This window comes from Cyprinodon variegatus, unplaced genomic scaffold (assembly GCF_000732505.1).
Source record: "Cyprinodon variegatus isolate N-32 unplaced genomic scaffold, C_variegatus-1.0 Scaffold150, whole genome shotgun sequence".
Lineage (NCBI taxonomy): Eukaryota > Metazoa > Chordata > Actinopteri > Cyprinodontiformes > Cyprinodontidae > Cyprinodon > Cyprinodon variegatus.
The window spans coordinates 735,846-744,025 of NW_015150603.1; positions in this window are offsets into that span (position 1 = coordinate 735,846).

Below are 8,180 nucleotides of genomic sequence, written 5' to 3' on the forward strand. Positions count from 1 at the left end.
TATATATATATATATAATGTATAATATAATATTATATACATATATTAGATGATAAGCCATACATAAATTAGTAGTTTTTTATGTTAAAATTTTTAATGCTTTTTCTGTAAGAAATATTGTATCCAAAACACTATACCATTTTTTTATTGTTTTATTCTCATTACAAGCATGAAGGAAAAATCTAAAATAACATGTGTCTGATTCAACGAAAGCTGAACTTTATATACATATATATATAGATAGATAGATAGATAGATAGATAGATAGATAGATAGATAGATAGATAGATAGATAGATAGATAGATAATATCTCTCATTAAATTCAATTATTAATACATATTAGATATATAAATATAATCCTCCAAAATATGGTCTTATAAAGAGGTTATGTCATTTTAACAACTGAAACTTTATCCTGTGGTTGTGGAGCACCACTCTGTCAATCCATGGAAATCCCAAGTGGGAACATTTGATGTGCCGATCTGATTGAGCCTCTCAGAACCTGGACAATGTGTCTGTTTTATCTTTCAATTACTGTCAGGGTTTGAAGAACTGATGTTCTACCTTTATCTGCCACAATATGGCTCAAGTTTGTTGAAGTCTCAGACAAAAAAAAAAAAAAAAGCTGAACCAATAGACCAGAATAGGGTTGAAAAAAGGGACTGAAAAGCAGGCCCGGCAGCTGGTGCCGTTTCAAAGCCCACTCAAGCCCTTAAAGATGAAATCCATTTTGTTTTAAGCTACGCACCCAGCTTGCCTGATGAGGGCTCTGGGGGTAAAAAGGGATAGAAAGAGAGATGGAGAGAAAGACAGAGACAGAAACTGTTTGATTTGTCAGAAGTTCTTTAATTTAATCTACAGCTGTCAGGATGCTGAGGATCCAGACCTCATCAATGCCTTTTATCTGCCTGATTTCACCCCAGGCACTAAACACACACACAATACTGTACACATGAAAAAAAACACACACCTGCACCCACACACAAGCAATTTGCCAAAGAACAAAAAAAGTAGACAGTAGAAAGAACTAATTAAAATTGCATGTTGTTTAATATCTGTAAACCTGAATCTAGAGAAAGTCTGTTTATGCATTTTATGGTACATTCCCACTTTCTAGCATAGAGGAATTATAAAACTAAGGTGGGAACCCTGTGACCTGATGAACATGAAGTTAGTTAGCATCCATCAGTAAGTAGCATTTTAAATAAATTTTAAAAATAAAAAGACTACTTACTGATGAATGAATGAATGAATGAATGAATGAATGAATGAATGAATGAATGAATGAATGAATGAATGAATGAATGAATGAATGAGCTTTCTAAGTGATGAGTGACAAGCTGTATTCTAGCTGGAAGATTAATCATTACCTGTGCAGTTGTTTTTTTTTTCTTTAGTTCAGGAAACTGAAAGTGTGGTTTTAAAAATGTCAGCATTTTATTTTTAAGATCAAACAAACACCAGTCTGGAAATACTTCCAGAAAACTACATTTAGTTGGTGCTTAAGTACGCAGTGTTTACTCAAATCTATACCTTAGAATTCAAATTCCATGCAAACTAATGCAATATTTTTTATAGCTGTAAGATATAATTTTCTTTAGGCGAAAGAAAAAAGCAGCCTTCATCCCATTGGCATAAAAGAAATACAAATAATGAAAGAAGGAAAATGAATAATAATGAGATTAAGAGGATTATTGAAAATTCAAAATTTATTTTTTTTATTATTATTTATTTAAATAATCCTTTATTGTCCCAATATGAGGAAATTCGTTTTCTGTATTTTGACCCACCCCCTTGGAGACCAGTGAGCTGCCATTGTGTAGCACCCGGAGAGCAATCACGGGTTTAGGGTTTTGATCAGGAACCCAGAGTGGCAGTCTGTGGGACTTGGGCTCAAACTCAGGATTCCAAGCACATTGTTCTAACCCACAAGGCAAGCCCTCCCCAGAGTAGATTTAAGCCAGAAAACCCTGGAAGTCTTTGCAGTTGATAAACTGACAACATATCTGTAATGTATTTAGATGCTAATCCATTCAGTGATGTATAGACAAATAAATGCAATTGAAAGTCTATTTTCTGAGTTGCAAGGAACCAGTGTAATAATATTAACTCTGAAGTAATGTGCTGGCGAAGATTCTCAGTCATCCAGGGCATAGTCATTCCAAAAAAGTAAAAAAAAAAAAAAAAAACCCACTAGACTTTGTTTTACCAGTTTGAACGTCTTCAGTTCTATTGAACAAAAAAAACTGATGCCGATTTTGTCATGTGCCTTTGATGGCGTCCATCACTTCACCCAAATATTAAGTCAATTTGTGGTTTTTGGCTGTATTAACTGGGGTTGTGCATGTGCATTTGTGGAGAGGGCAGGCCTAGCTTTAACATTAACATAAACCATAGCCACCTAATTATAAAATTTCTCCAAAGCATATCTCAAATTATGAAAGACACCAATGTCACATTGCTTGTTTTACGAATAAAGCTGATTTGAACAAAATATCTGTTTCCTGTTGGAGCTTTAACAGGGCCTCTATTCTTAAAATTAAACGAAACTTTTTTGTGGCAGACCTCGAACTTGCAGTTCATTTTTCTTTTTAACACAAACATGTCCTCATTTAGTTGAGCATAGACATTCACAATGTTTTAAAAGTTACAGTAATGTGTTGTTTTATTTATATTGTTAATCCTTTTTTATGCCTCTTGTGTTTTTTAGTCCCCCTGATTATCATTTTGCATACGCATCACTCTATATGGCTTTTCCTAGGTTAAATACTTTCTTCTTTTCTGTGTCCCCCACAGGGGATATGCAACTCCAGATGGATAGGCACTTGTTATATATTTGCTAGAAAAAAAGGATATTAAATTTAGACACTTAATCAAAGACCCGGACTGAAGAAGTCACTGAAAGCTATAAATGGCCTTTTTAGTTCTTCCTCCTTAAGACCATTTTGGAGTTAGAAACCTCTGGATGCTGGAGAAGGATATCTTCTTATTGAATCTGAGAACTTGACAAGAATTATTGGCTGGCTGAAGCCTCACTATGTCCAATTTATCTCTGAAGAGATCCAGCATTTCTCTCACTCTCTTCGCTCGTTTCCTTTGCTATCTTGGCTGCTTTTCACTTTTTTTTATTATCCCATACTGCATGTCACTTTTTACCTCTCAGTTACCCTCTCCTGTCAGCCATCCAAGACTAGGATTGGGGAAGGGACTTTGTGCTTTTATGACTGTCTGGCTAAAGTATTATGAGATGAATTCATCATCCACGCATACCAACAGACCTCTTTTGACCTGATTTGCTCTTCTGCATTTTATCTAGTTTATGAAGCTTCTTAGAGGTTTCCTTCCAAAACTACCCAAATATTTCTAACTGAGCATGTAGCTCTTCCAGGTACTCTGTGTGTCGGGCGAATGTCGTCTTTGTTTGGTTTAGGACCACCATGTTTTGGTAGGTTTACAGTTGTTTCATTTGCTTTCTAATTTCAGATGATTGGCTGCTCTCCTATGTGTTTTGTGAGGTGCTTATTGCTTGCTAAATTATTTCATAACCTCATCAAGTTTTTCAGATCTCCACAACTTTATCAGTGACCGGTCTGCTCCGTTCCTTGGTCTTTATGATGCAGTTTATTCACAGATGTCTTCAAACAGTTCCCTGAGGACTTCACAGAACAGATGGTGATTGAAAAACAAACAGATGGACTCTATTAGCTTATGAGACGATTTATAAAAAGCAATTGGTTAAAATGAATTTTATGAAAGAATATCAAAGTAAATGGTGCAGAACTAACAGCAAACCATGTATTTATAATTTGTAATTGTTGGTCTATTTCATACAGTTTGTGAAGGTTGTGATAGAATATCAAAAGGTCGAGAATAGATTCTTAAATAAAAGTACTAATATTAGTACTAATAATTAAATAATAATAAAAAAAGATTCAGTAAATACTTTCCCAAGTTATCTGAAGGTTTTTAAAACTTTTTCTTTTAAAGTACAGTATGGTAGATATCTTTCCTTAGGGAGGAATTATAGCTGTTGGTGCATGTAGGCTAAGCAGTGAGCAAGTTGTAAAGCGCAAAGAGCACATCAAAGGAGATGATGCATCACAGTGCACAGCGGCACTCCTGAGCTGCTTAAAATCCCCTCGTTTGTAGTCCAGTCTGTTCTTGCTTTATTTGTCTATGTTGATATGAGTTAATTTGCCTAAAGTCTCTTTAGTTGCTAGTTTGACAACAAAAGATGGATTTAATATGCTGGAAATATAAGGAACGATGGACTGTTTTATGGATCCGTGGTGGAAATATTCAGGAATGGAAACCTATCTGCAATGAGACACATCAGTTTCAAAACCTATTTTATGTGAAAGACTAAGCTTTTATTTCATAATTTTGAAAGGAGAGTTGCAGAATATAGAAGTGTAATCTGGTAAACTTAAAAATTATAATCAAACAAAATTCTTCCTATTACCATACAATAGTTATTTTAGCTTTAGCCCTCACTAACAGTATGAACCAACATTTAGAATGCATTGCTCAACATATACCAATAATATTCATTCTACTTTCATGAATAATAATAAAAAAAACTAAAAAAATTGTTTCTGAAAGTAACTAAGACAGGAATATTTCAATTTATAGGAAAACTATGTAAAAGGAGTATTAAATCTGAAAAATGCAAAAGACAATGTGCCTTTCTATTTGCATTTTAGGCCAAATGACTTGGTGGAAATTACGGGAAGCCCTCTCAAAAAATCTATAGAAAAATACTTATTTGCATTACTTGTATTTTAATGATTTATCTCTGATGATGGGTTCCAAGTGTTCAAGGCTTGAAGGCCTCCTTCCCATCTCCCTAATCACTATCTTGCTCTAGACTTAAGTTGGACCTAACCTGGGTGAAATATTAATGATAACTTCAGTCAGGATAAAAATGTATGTAACATAAAATATGCTTTTGAATCTAACTCTGTCGTGGGAATTAATAAGATTTGACTATATTGTTTTCTCTTGAGATTATCAAGAATAATATGTTTTGTTTCAACAATAAGTTTGACTCAAATCAGAAAGAAAATGATACATAAAAACAAGATGATTTTATAAAACATATAAGGAAATATTATTGTTAAGATAGATACCGGTTGCAGAGTGGAGCAGTTTTTAACATAGAGGTCCTGAGTTTAAATCTCAGGCTTTATGTATGCAGTTCTCCCTATGCATGTGTGTGGTTTTGTTCATTTTATTTTATTTTTAGCATATTCCAGCTGGCTCTTTTTGAATCCGCAGTGAGGTTCTTGACCCTGCTTTCAGATTTGTGGAAATATATCTATATAATCCTATGGAATTTTTCACATAGGTAAGTTTAATCTTTTACCACTGCATCATATTTCTAACAGTTTTTTTTCACTATTTACATAATTCGGGTTCATTAAAAAATTAACAAAACATAATCAAAATGAGAAGGTAAGCAGTTTATTTACTGGGTTTTCATCTCCATGGTATCATAAAAACAGAACAAACTCTATATATCTGGAGGAAGTTTTCCTAAAAACAGCAGCAAGAGCATCAATAAAAACAAAATATTTGTCTTCAAGGGCCTCTTTTCAAATGCATGGTTCAATAAGCTTATTTTGTTAAATCTGTGGTGCTGTGCTGCCATCTAGAGTAAACACTGGTACAACACAATATGTATTCCTAGTAATTTTTAATCACAATTCAAAACATTAATATTATTTTTTTTTTTTTACTGCAGATTGTAAAGAAACTTTGTTTGTTTGTATGTTTACATCTCCATCTCGTTTTGTGGGCTGCTTTGTATTAAGGCTTAAATTCAGGTGAATGTCAGAGGTTGAGGAAATACTAAACTTCAGATCAACAGTATGTTTGCTTCTTCATTATATGGTATTTGGCAAAACTTTTCAGTGTGAGTTGAAGTTATTGGATTTTATTTAGTGATCTATTTTATGTTTTATCTGATTATGTACCTGTTTTTGTTTCCAAAAAACACAAAATATTGTTAAAGGAAGAGATAATTTGTTAACATAAAAGCATGTTTTAAGTACCTCTAATTCCTTTTCTGTTACTACATGTGAATTAAAATTTTTACCCAAGAAGTATTTTGTGATATCAAACATAATAAACTTACATAGTTAAGAAATTTATAAATATCATTAGTAAGAATAATAAAATAAAATGAATAAATAATTATAAAAAGAAATAAATATTATTTAAATGAGAAAGTAAATAGAGAGTTTTGGAGCACTCACTGTACCTAATGGTATTGCACATATTTATATTCTTAAATCCAGTGTCAGCAAAACTGATTATATGAAGTTCATTCTGGCCTAGTTCTCCACAAGTAACTAACGTAGCAGTCCTCATATGTAAAGAAATCATAAACCGTAGTGACGTATTATCCTTTAAAATATAGATATCTGACTACAACCACAATGAGGAACTATTACTGTCTGTTGCTGCAGAAACGGCATACAAAGAAAAACATAAATGACTAATAGGGAAGAGACCTTTTATTTCCGAGATAAAAACTGTACAATGATTTAGATTTTTTAAAGTTTCTGACAAAATATCTGTGACAAAATCTATGATTCTGTCATACCATTCTGGATTTTAGGCTACTGGTTGCTATCCTTGAAAGGCCTTAGTTTTACGTTTTACGCTCAATTAAGATTATCATACCGATCTTTTTATATAAAGTCATTTACTAACAGAGCAATATTTTCCTTTACATAAATACATAAATTTGGCATTAATCTAAACCAAAACACAGTAGAAAACAGTTTCCTCATCTCATTAAAAACACCTGAACAGAATCATGGTTGACCTTAAATAACCCCATCAGACAATCCTAACTCAAAATAAAATACGCCCCCTGGTGGCAATAAACACAGGAAAGGACAAGTGGCTCCTACAATACTGTGTCAATGTAACAAGATGTGACCCATGGAGTTTCTAAATTATGAATAAATAATGGATAAAGGTTTTAGGGAAGAAACAGAAGAACATGACAAAGATTAGATATGTGAGACAACTATTAAATGAAACGGTCACAAGATGGAGGCCTTTTACAGCAGGTATGTGATGAACTCACTGCTGTGAAATTCAATCATCTATAGAGATTTGAGTTTCTTAGGAAAATGATGGGGAAAGCTGGTCTTGTCAAAAACACTGCAGTACTTTATAAATGTTGTGCAGACAATATATATATAGGAGGTGGATGATGTTAGTCTGAAATGCTTGTAGGATGTAGCCTGGATGAGGACTCTTGAACTTCCCTGATGAAATGGTGTCCTACAAATGGAAGAATATATATACCGGTATATATTTTTTATCTTTGCTTTATTTTTTGCATTTAAGATGCTTTGTTTGAGTGTAAGTAACGAAAGAAGGAATGTAATTAAAATCATAATACTTTTTTCTTTACTTTCCTTTTTTTATATACCCTCTCTATGATCAGGATTTTCTAATAACATCTAATTAGAAAATCCCCCATTTTCTCTTTCTCTAAGATATTAATGCAGGCAAACTTTTCTTCAAACAACTTGAACTTTGAATGTTTTATTGATCTCACAATAAAAGAGCACTGTGGGGTTGAGGGTCTTGCCCAGAAACCCAGAGCGGTAGTCTGTGGGGTTCGAATCCCTCCCTGAACTTGTTATTGGACAAGGAACCATTTTGTTACTTTGCTTATGTTCTATTATCCTTTTGACAAACAGGCTTTTGTAAAAGTTTAACAGTTTAAGTTCAAATCTTGTTTATGCTGTACATCAGCCCCCTTGGCAAATCATTAGTCCTTTTCAAACGTGTACTATCACCTTAATATCAATGGTTTCCAGTTTTACATTTCTCTCTAGGGAATCTCTTTGAAACGTAAAGACTTTGCTTATTGAGACATTAGAAATTTTGGTGCATAGTTCAACCACACAGTCTCTTGGAATCCACTCTAGGCTCTTGTCGAAAAACCGCTTCTATCAGCTGAGAAACATTGCCAAGTTAAGGCCAAACTGTGATCTTGTCATGATGCAGAATCTTGCATAAAATCCTTCAATGACCACTGTTTTTAAAGTCAACAGAGCAGGATTCGTGCTTTAATTTTTTTTTTCTCGTTTGGCCACTACAATTCTATATTACTTGTTTTAACAAAGCTGCTCTAAATATTCTCCAGTTGAAAC